This window comes from Pinus tabuliformis, chromosome X (assembly GCF_031772625.1).
Source record: "Pinus tabuliformis cultivar Carrire ecotype Pingquan chromosome X, CPIR1, whole genome shotgun sequence".
NCBI classification, from domain to species: Eukaryota; Viridiplantae; Streptophyta; class Pinopsida; order Pinales; family Pinaceae; genus Pinus; species Pinus tabuliformis.
The window spans coordinates 601,653,719-601,665,847 of NC_142308.1; positions in this window are offsets into that span (position 1 = coordinate 601,653,719).

The following is a 12,129-nucleotide window of genomic DNA, read 5'->3' on the forward strand; positions in this document are numbered from 1 at the left end:
ATCCTATGTTGGATGTGAAGAGATTGTTTCGTTCAGAGGAGTGGTGTGCTTTATCATTTAGTCGTAAACCAAAGGGGTAGGCCATGTGCATTCTAGTCTCATACCAAGAAATCTTTTGGGCAGGAGTGTAGGAGGGTGTACCATTACAAAACCTTTGGTAAAGGTTATTTGATTAGTTAATGGAGACAAGCCCGCAATGGGCTACTTATATAAGACCATGGATAAGGCCAAAGAATCCATTCACAACTATTATGTTGATAAGGCAAATGAGGAATATGAGAAACAAAAACTCATATGGAGAAGTGATATATGAGCGATGGAACAATGCACTCCATCGCCTCATTCATGTTGCAGGATATACGTGAGCCCCACATTTTCTTACTCCTTTGGTTTCATATTTGATGTTGAGGTCATGGATGGGTTCTTTACTTGTGTTCAGAAATGGTGTCATCTCCAGCGAAACGTGTAGAAATTTTGAAAGAAATGGAGATATACATGATGGTGGGTGACACATTTTGCTTTGACATGGTTATCCAGGATAGGACAACCAAAATGTCAGGTAAGCTTTAGTTTGTTTCAAATTTCGTTGTCTTTTCATACTTTGCGTCAACTTTCAAATTTCAATTTTTTTCTTATGTTTCACTTATTTGTTGTAGATGTGTGGTGGAGAAGTTATGTCGTAGAGTACTTAATCTCCAAAAGCTTGACATTCGAGTACTCAACCAAACATGTAGCTCCTTCAGATGCAAGCGCAACTAGAGTGTATTTGAAAAAATACACACCAAGAAGTGCATCAGGTTAAAAAAAATCAAATTAATTTTTTGAATTCATTAAATAAAAAAATATATATTTTATTATTTTTATAATTATTAATTTATAATTTATGACCCCATACAAGTTGGAGTCCCAATGCCTTAATAACATGGTATACGTCTACTACAATCTCTGATTCTGGGTGAGGCAAATTCAGAAGGCATCTGACGTGATGGTTATCTCATTGTGTTGAAAATGCAACAAGATGATGGAGCTTAGTGAAAAGGAGTCGCCTTCACTAAGTGACCCGCAGGCTATTTTTGGCGCAAAGTCTATTTTTAGACTATGTCTATTTTTAGACATATGGATCATGGTCTATATGATTTGCAGGATGCTATTTGTGGATGATTGGTCATGTTGGTAAAAATAGATGGACTTCTATTTTTAGACATATGGGCGGAGTCTATTTTTAGACTGCCAGGCTAAAAATAGAACAGTGGAATATTATTAGCTCTTAATAATATTTGGACTATAAACATTATCTTATCCTCTTGGAGCACTTCAGTTCGAGCTACAGATGTGGCACATGCAACTGCCAGAAGGAAATACGCTTTTCTTATGGGTTAGTTGAGCTATTGCATGATGGACTTCAGTTAGAACTCAAGTGATTGAGTTTGGTGGAGTTGATTGAGGAGTTGATGGAGTTGTGTTCAGTTTGACTTGGTTGAACTAGTTGTATTTAGTCTAACTGCAGAATACACTAGTGATGAGTGATGTGAATTAATTATTAATTAATTCACTAATTATTAACTCATAAAGCAACTAAAGAATACATCAATTAACTCAGTGCATGGACAGTTCAGTGGAGACAGGTGTTAGAAGTTGAGATTGCTATTAGTTGTGACTATAGTTGTGCATGAGATCTTGCACAATCAATGGATTGAGTATTGTCAATGAGGATTGCGTGGTTCAGCCAAGGGAAATACGAGTTTGGATCAGCCATTCATCATCTATTCTCATGCAGGATTGCGCAGTGGAGGCAGGCAAACAGTGGAGGAGATTTGAGGCATCAGATCTGAGCTAGTTTGTGTGTAACATGTGGAGATAGTACTGAGTACTTGTGAGGAGTATTGTACTATGTATTGTTACATGTTCTCAATCATTATAATATACAGATAGTGTGGGGTTTTCAGCGGTATGTTTTCCCGGGTTACACACTGTGTTAATGTGTGCATGCGATTGATGTTTCATTGTTTTTAGTGCTGCTAAATTGATGATCAACGTAGAGGAGGTTATGTATTATGCATGTATTCCGCAATAGTGTATAATCGGGATAATCTCTGTGAATAAGTGTCAAATTATTCAAAATTTCTACACATTGGATGGGATTGACACCACTGTTTGATGGAGCGTTGAGGCCAAGAGGCCTATCATGGAATTGGCCCCTGATTGGTTAGAGGAGGAGGTAGTAGGCGCAACTGCAAGGAAGGAGAAGGAGGAGGAGGTGACACCACCTACCATGGTCGCTAGTAGAGACGTGGTCTACCTCCTCCAGCTCCTAGTACTTAAGCTTCTAGGGGTGATGGTATTTATTTGGGCAAATTTGTTATAAAGCTCTTTGTATGCAGATGACCTTATTCTGATTGCTAAATTGGCTCTTGGTTTGCAAGAGCACTTACTATCCCTTGAGCATTTTTGTAGAAGTGTGGGGATGCAAGTCAATATCAGCAAAACAAAAGTAGTGGTTTTCTCTAAGAAAAGAAAACATAACCAGCATAAGTTCTACTTTGAAGGCAACATTCTAGAAGAATTTGCGGATTACAAATACCTCGGAATTGACTTCAACAAAAATTTAAGCTGGAATCATTGTAGAAAGAAAATAACTTTAGGGGGTTGGGAAGCATTTTATGTTTTTCATAATAGGTGTAGAGTGGTAGAGTTATGGGACTGGGAAACCACTCAAACTCTTTTTGGGCTTTTAGTGATTCTGGTGATTCTCTATGGTTGTGAACTATGGGCCAGCAGTACATCCGACATGCAGTGAAGACAAATTGAGAAAATTCAGAAGCGTTTGATTGCAAACAAATTTAAGATTAAAAGCGCAGTTCATTATGCTATCTTGTTAAGTGAAACAGGGACTACTCCTATTGAAGCAATTGCTATGGTGCAAGTCATAAGGTATTTAAAAAAATTGAGCAAATGGAAGAGGGTAGATGGCCTAAGGTTGTCTTTAATGATAGATTGTGCAAGAGCAAAAAAACTTGGATGCAGCAAAATAACAAATGGTTTAGTAAATGGGGTATTTGCTTGAACGCGTGTCCCATAAACAGCAAAGAGATAAAAGCTTTTGTTATGGAAAAGTTCCATAAGCGTACTTGGGATAAGGAGCTAGGAAGAAAGAAAAGGTATTATATTGAAGTGTTTAATCCCACTCATAGTCATCAACCAAAAGCATACATAGAGGCCAATATCTCTTGGAGAGCCAAAATTCTTGTTGCTCAGTTAAGGACTAATTCTCATCAACTCCATTGTGAAACAAGGCGCTGGAAAAGGCCAAAGGAAGTGTGGGAGGAAAGAGTATGCATTTTTTGTTCTTCCGGCAAAGTGGAAACAGAAAAACATTTCATTTAGAATGCGAAGTCTTCAAAGACAACAGGGAAAGTTAAGTAGATATGCTGACAGCTAGCTCTTGGGATAATCTATTTAGCGAAGGGTTTGTTGAGAAACTGGGAGCATTATTTTGAAACTTCATAGAAAAATGGCCGAATACATCAAGCAGCTGAAGAAGCAATCTGTCCCATAGGCTATCTTTAGCCTCGTGAACGTTAAAATAATTTCTTTCTTTCTTGCACAAGTTTAAATAAGATGAAATGCATAAATCATATTAATTTGGATTTATCTTAATTTTCGATATATTAAGAGTCAAGAAGGATATTTATTTTATTTTTATTTTTATTTATTTCTTTTACTACTTTTTAAGGTTTGGATTTCATGAAATTTGATATTTCTTGGTGCTTGATAGATCTAGAGTTAAGATGGATTTAGATCAATGTTGTGAAAATCGTGATTTTGTCACCGAATCTTTGGTCGATTTTATTGGCGTGATTTAATTGTTGTTATCGCCAAAAAATCGTTGGGCCACCCAAAAGTGACTTATCAAAGTTTTTAACTTGGTTTTTCATTTCATTTTGCAATAAGAGGACAAGTGAGAGAGCTAAAGAGAAGGAGAACGATTCTACAAGGTAAAAAGAGGAGAAAATTGAGGTTATTGAGGATCCCAAGCAAAATAAATGGATTTTGGGCTGAGTTTCTTTGGCAGGTCACATATTCCAAGTATGGGCATCAGATTTTGCCCTATTTTTTTGTCATCAAATTCCCCCCTATTTTTTTGTTTTCTTCTTGTTTTGCCTTGGGTTTGAGCTACCCATCTTTTTTTTCATGACTTTTGCTTGGGTTTGAGTGTGTTTTTTTTGCCATTATTGTTTCATTGAGTGGAGAGGGTTTTTAATTATCAAAAATTGAAAATGTTAATTGCTAATTTTATTTTTTTAATTCTTCTTGTGTCCCAGGTTCTATCTTACATTAAGAGTTCAACAAACGTGCCAAGACATTTGGACCTATGTGGGAATTTGGTGAACCCGATGGGGAGTTTAATAGATCAAATTTGAGTTGCAAATTGTGTGGGAAGCATATGACAGGAGGGGTATTTCGATTGAAATTCCACCTTGCACAAATTTCGAGACATGAAGTAGGAGTTTGCCCAGATGCAACTCCGTAAATCATCCGTAGAGCCCTCAAATCATTAAAGATATGGACTCAGACAAACTGAACAAGGAAGTTTGAAGACTCAAATAGCAAGGGATGGAGTGGCTACAGGTGACCATGAGAGTGGTTCTTATTCAATGACAACTTCTACAATCAACCCCATAGTTACCTCATCATTTTTTGTTTCTGGAACTACACCTAGTGCACAACCATCTATCAGGTTGACTCGTCAAAAAATAATAAGGAAGAAGCTAACAAGTTGGTGGCTAGGTGTTTTCTATGGAGTGGCATTCCCTTCAGCATTGCCAGGAACAATCCATTTTACCAGTCCATGTTTGATGATATTGCTATTGTTTACCCGGGGTAAAAAGCCCCATTACTATGATGACTTGAGAGGGAATATTCTTCAAAATGAAAAGGTTGACTGCACTACGAGATTGGAGCAAGTTAGGGCATCTTGGGCACAGACAGGATGCACTATGATATCAGATGGTTGGATTGGTCAAAAGGGTAGAACCTTTATTAGCTTCTCAGTTAATTGTCATCGAGAGACAACGTTTATGAAATATGTTGATGCATCTGCACATATCAAAGATGCACGATTATTATGTCATTTGTTGGATGTGTTCATTCAAGAGGTAGGTCCACAACATGGTGTACAGGTCATAGTGGAAAATGCTACAAATTTTGTTTTGGATGGCAGGATGTGTGTGGAGAGGCATCCTAACCTATCGTGGACACCTTGTTTTGCACATTGTATTGACTTGATGTTGGAGGACATTGGAAGATTTCCTTTGCCAGGGATATTATTGAATCATCAAAAAAAATTGCAAAAGTTATATATAATCATGCATTGGTGCTTCATTTGATGAGAACATTCACTAATATCAAGGAGTTGGTGTGCCCTGCCATTACATGGTTTGCCACTAGCTTCATATCTCTTCAATCTCTCTTGAATCCTATGTTGGATGTGAAGAGATTGTTTCGTTCAGAGGAGTGGTGTGCTTTATCATTTAGTCGTAAACCAAAGGGGTAGGCCATGTGCATTCTAGTCTCATACCAAGAAATCTTTTGGGCAGGAGTGTAGGAGGTGTGTACCATTACAAAACCTTTGGTAAAGGTTATTTGATTAGTTAATGGAGACAAGCCCGCAATGGGCTACTTATATAAGACCATGGATAAGGCCAAAGAATCCATTCACAACTATTATGTTGATAAGGCAAATGAGGAATATGAGAAACAAAAACTCATATGGAGAGTGATATATGAGCGATGGAACAATGCACTCCATCGCCTCATTCATGTTGCAGGATATACGTGAGCCCCACATTTTCTTACTCCTTTGGTTTCATATTTGATGTTGAGGTCATGGATGGGTTCTTTACTTGTGTTCAGAAATGGTGTCATCTCCAGCGAAACGTGTAGAAATTTTGAAAGAAATGGAGATATACATGATGGTGGGTGACACATTTTGCTTTGACATGGTTATCCAGGATAGGACAACCAAAATGTCAGGTAAGCTTTAGTTTGTTTCAAATTTCGTTGTCTTTTCATACTTTGCGTCAACTTTCAAATTTCAATTTTTTTCTTATGTTTCACTTATTTGTTGTAGATGTGTGGTGGAGAAGTTATGGTCGTAGAGTACTTAATCTCCAAAAGCTTGACATTCGAGTACTCAACCAAACATGTAGCTCCTTCAGATGCAAGCGCAACTAGAGTGTATTTGAAAAAATACACACCAAGAAGTGCATCAGGTTAAAAAAAATCAAATTAATTTTTTGAATTCATTAAATAATAAAAAATATATATTTTATTATTTTTATAATTATTAATTTATAATTTATGACCCTCATACAAGTTGGAGTCCCAATGCCTTAATAACATGGTATACGTCTACTACAATCTCTGATTCTGGGTGAGGCAAATTCAGAAGGCATCTGACGTGATGGTTATCTCATTGTGTTGAAAATGCAACAAGATGATGGAGCTTAGTGAAAAGGAGTCGCCTTCACTAAGTGGACCCGCAGGCTATTTTTGGCGCAAAGTCTATTTTTAGACTATGTCTATTTTTAGACATATGGATCATGGTCTATGAGTTGCAGGATGCTATTTGTGGATGATTGGTCATGTTGGTAAAAATAGATGGACTTCTATTTTTAGACATATGGGCGGAGTCTATTTTTAGACTGCCAGGCTAAAAATAGAACAGTGGAATATTATTAGCTCTTAATAATATTTGGACTATAAACATTATCTTATCCTCTTGGAGCACTTCAGTTCGAGCTACAGATGTGGCACATGCAACTGCCAGAAGGAAATACGCTTTTCTTATGGGTTAGTTGAGCTATTGCATGATGGACTTCAGTTAGAACTCAAGTGATTGAGTTTGGTGGAGTTGATTGAGGAGTTGATGGAGTTGTGTTCAGTTTGACTTGGTTGAACTAGTTGTATTTAGTCTAACTGCAGAATACACTAGTGATGAGTGATGTGAATTAATTATTAATTAATTCACTAATTATTAACTCATAAAGCAACTAAAGAATACATCAATTAACTCAGTGCATGGACAGTTCAGTGGAGACAGGTGTTAGAAGTTGAGATTGCTATTAGTTGTGACTATAGTTGTGCATGAGATCTTGCACAATCAATGGATTGAGTATTGTCAATGAGGATTGCGTGGTTCAGCCAAGGGAAATACGAGTTTGGATCAGCCATTCATCATCTATTCTCATGCAGGATTGCGCAGTGGAGGCAGGCAAACAGTGGAGGAGATTTGAGGCATCAGATCTGAGCTAGTTTGTGTGTAACATGTGGAGATAGTACTGAGTACTTGTGAGGAGTATTGTACTATGTATTGTTACATGTTCTCAATCATTATAATATACAGATAGTGTGGGGTTTTCAGCGGTATGTTTTCCCCGGGTTACACACTGTGTTAATGTGTGCATGCGATTGATGTTTCATTGTTTTTAGTGCTGCTAAATTGATGATCAACGTAGAGGAGGTTATGTATTATGCATGTATTCCGCAATAGTGTATAATCGGGATAATCTCTGTGAATAAGTGTCAAATTATTCAAAATTTCTACACATTGGATGGGATTGACACCACTGTTTGATGGAGGGTTGAGGCCAAGAGGCCTATCATGGAATTGGCCCCTGATTGGTTAGAGGAGGAGGTAGTAGGCGCAACTGCAAGGAAGGAGACGGAGGAGGAGGTGACACCACCTACCATGGTCGCTAGTAGAGGACGTGGTCTACCTCCTCCAGCTCCTAGTACTTAAGCTTCTAGGGGTGATGGTATTTATTTGGGCAAATTTGTTATAAAGCTCTTTTGTATGCAGATGACCTTATTCTGATTGCTAAATTGGCTCTTGGTTTGCAAGAGCACTTACTATCCCTTGAGCATTTTTGTAGAAGTGTGGGGATGCAAGTCAATATCAGCAAAACAAAAGTAGTGGTTTTCTCTAAGAAAAGAAAACATAACCAGCATAAGTTCTACTTTGAAGGCAACATTCTAGAAGAATTTGCGGATTACAAATACCTCGGAATTGACTTCAACAAAAATTTAAGCTGGAATCATTGTAGAAAGAAAATAACTTTAGGGGGTTGGGAAGCATTTTATGTTTTTCATAATAGGTGTAGAGTGGTAGAGTTATGGGACTGGGAAACCACTCAAACTCTTTTTGGGCTTTTAGTGATTCTGGTGATTCTCTATGGTTGTGAACTATGGGCCAGCAGTACATCCGACATGCAGTGAAGACAAATTGAGAAAATTCAGAAGCGTTTGATTGCAAACAAATTTAAGATTAAAAGCGCAGTTCATTATGCTATCTTGTTAAGTGAAACAGGGACTACTCCTATTGAAGCAATTGCTATGGTGCAAGTCATAAGGTATTTAAAAAAATTGAGCAAATGGAAGAGGGTAGATGGCCTAAGGTTGTCTTTAATGATAGATTGTGCAAGAGCAAAAAAACTTGGATGCAGCAAAATAACAAATGGTTTAGTAAATGGGGTATTTGCTTGAACGCGTGTCCCATAAACAGCAAAGAGATAAAAGCTTTTGTTATGGAAAAGTTCCATAAGCGTACTTGGGATAAGGAGCTAGGAAGAAAGAAAAGGTATTATATTGAAGTGTTTAATCCCACTCATAGTCATCAACCAAAAGCATACATAGAGGCCAATATCTCTTGGAGAGCCAAAATTCTTGTTGCTCAGTTAAGGACTAATTCTCATCAACTCCATTGTGAAACAAGGCGCTGGAAAAGGCCAAAGGAAGTGTGGGAGGAAAGAGTATGCATTTTTTGTTCTTCCGGCAAAGTGGAAACAGAAAAACATTTCATTTAGAATGCGAAGTCTTCAAAGACAACAGGGAAAGTTAAGTAGATATGCTGACAGCTAGCTCTTGGGATAATCTATTTAGCGAAGGGTTTGTTGAGAAACTGGGAGCATTATTTTGAAACTTCATAGAAAAATGGCCGAATACATCAAGCAGCTGAAGAAGCAATCTGTCCCATAGGCTATCTTTAGCCTCGTGAACGTTAAAATAATTTCTTTCTTTCTTGCACAAGTTTAAATAAGATGAAATGCATAAATCATATTAATTTGGATTTATCTTAATTTTCGATATATTAAGAGTCAAGAAGGATATTTATTTTATTTTATTTTTATTTTATTTCTTTTACTTTTTTTAAGGTTTGGATTTCATGAAATTTGATATTTCTTGGTGCTTGATAGATCTAGAGTTAAGATGGATTTAGATCAATGTTGTGAAAATCGTGATTTTGTCACCGAATCTTTGGTCGATTTTATTGGCGTGATTTAATTGTTGTTATCGCCAAAAAATCGTTGGGCCACCCAAAAGTGACTTATCAAAGTTTTTAACTTGGTTTTTCATTTCATTTTGCAATAAGAGGACAAGTGAGAGAGCTAAAGAGAAGGAGAACGATTCTACAAGGTAAAAAGAGGAGAAAATTGAGGTTATTGAGGATCCCAAGCAAAATAAATGGATTTTGGGCTGAGTTTCTTTGGCAGGTCACATATTCCAAGTATGGGCATCAGATTTTGCCCTATTTTTTTGTCATCAAATTCCCCCCTTTTTTTTGTTTTCTTCTTGTTTTGCCTTGGGTTTGAGCTACCCATCTTTTTTTTCATGATTTTTGCTTGGGTTTGAGTGTGTTTTTTTTGCCATTATTGTTTCATTGAGTGGAGAGGGTTTTTATTGTCAAAAATTGAAAATGTTAATTGCTAATTTATTTTTTTTTTAATTCTTCTTGTGTCCTAGGTTCAATCTTACATTAAGAGTTCAACAAACATGCCAAGACATTTGGACCTATGTGGGAATTTGGTGAACCCGATGGGGGGTTTGATAGATCAAATTTGAGTTGCAAATTGTGTGGGAAGCATATGACAGGGGGAGTATTCCGATTGAAATTCCACCTTGCACAAATTTCGAGACATGAAGTAGGACTTTGCCCAGATGCAACTCCATAAATCATCCGTAGAGCCCTCAAATCATTATAAGATATGGACTCAGCCAAACTGAACAAGGAAGTTGTGAAGACTCAAATGGCAAGGGGTGGAGTGGCTACAGGTGACCATGAGAGTGGTTCTTCTTCAATATCAACTTCTACAATCAACCCCATAGTTGCCTCATCATTTTTTGTTCCTAGAACCACACCTAGTGCACAACCATCTATCAGGTTGACTCGTCAAAAAATAATAAGGAAGAAGCTAACAAGTTGGTGGGTAGGTGTTTTCTATGGAGTGACATTCCCTTCAGCATTGCCAGGAACAATCCATTTTACCAGCCCATGTTTGATGATATTGCTATTGTTTACCCGGGGTAAAAAGCCCCATTACTATGATGACTTGAGAGGGAATATTCTTCAAAATGAAAAGGTTGACTGCACTACGAGATTGGAGCAAGTTAGGGCATCTTGGGCACAGACAGGATGCACTATGATATCAGATGGTTGGATTGGTCAAAAGGGTAGAACCTTTATTAGCTTCTCAGTTAATTGTCATCGAGAGACAACGTTTATGAAATATGTTGATGCATCTGCACATATCAAAGATGCACGATTATTATGTCATTTGTTGGATGTGTTCATTCAAGAGGTAGGTCCACAACATGGTGTACAGGTCATAGTGGAAAATGCTACAAATTTTGTTTTGGATGGCAGGATGTGTGTGGAGAGGCATCCTAACCTATCGTGGACACCTTGTTTTGCACATTGTATTGACTTGATGTTGGAGGACATTGGAAGATTTCCTTTTGCCAGGGATATTATTGAATCATCAAAAAAAATTGCAAAAGTTATATATAATCATGCATTGGTGCTTCATTTGATGAGAACATTCACTAATATCAAGGAGTTGGTGTGCCCTGCCATTACATGGTTTGCCACTAGCTTCATATCTCTTCAATCTCTCTTGAATCCTATGTTGGATGTGAAGAGATTGTTTCGTTCAGAGGAGTGGTGTGCTTTATCATTTAGTCGTAAACCAAAGGGGTAGGCCATGTGCATTCTAGTCTCATACCAAGAAATCTTTTGGGCAGGAGTGTAGGAGGTGTGTACCATTACAAAACCTTTGGTAAAGGTTATTTGATTAGTTAATGGAGACAAGCCCGCAATGGGCTACTTATATAAGACCATGGATAAGGCCAAAGAATCCATTCACAACTATTATGTTGATAAGGCAAATGAGGAATATGAGAAACAAAAACTCATATGGAGAGTGATATATGAGCGATGGAACAATGCACTCCATCGCCTCATTCATGTTGCAGGGATATACGTGAGCCCCACATTTTCTTACTCCTTTGGTTTCATATTTGATGTTGAGGTCATGGATGGGTTCTTTACTTGTGTTCAGAAATGGTGTCATCTCCAGCGAAACGTGTAGAAATTTTGAAAGAAATGGAGATATACATGATGGTGGGTGACACATTTTGCTTTGACATGGTTATCCAGGATAGGACAACCAAAATGTCAGGTAAGCTTTAGTTTGTTTCAAATTTCGTTGTCTTTTCATACTTTGCGTCAACTTTCAAATTTCAATTTTTTTCTTATGTTTCACTTATTTGTTGTAGATGTGTGGTGGAGAAGTTATGGTCGTAGAGTACTTAATCTCCAAAAGCTTGACATTCGAGTACTCAACCAAACATGTAGCTCCTTCAGATGCAAGCGCAACTAGAGTGTATTTGAAAAAATACACACCAAGAAGTGCATCAGGTTAAAAAAAATCAAATTAATTTTTTGAATTCATTAAATAATAAAAATATATATTTTTTATTTTTTATAATTATTAATTTATAATTTATGACCCTCATACAAGTTGGAGTCCCAATGCCTTAATAACATGGTATACGTCTACTACAATCTCTGATTCTGGGTGAGGCAAATTCAGAAGGCATCTGACGTGATGGTTATCTCATTGTGTTGAAAATGCAACAAGATGATGGAGCTTAGTGAAAAGGAGTCGCCTTCACTAAGTGGACCCGCAGGCTATTTTTGGCGCAAAGTCTATTTTTAGACTATGTCTATTTTTAGACATATGGATCATGGTCTATGAGTTGCAGGATGCTATTTGTGGATGATTGGTCATG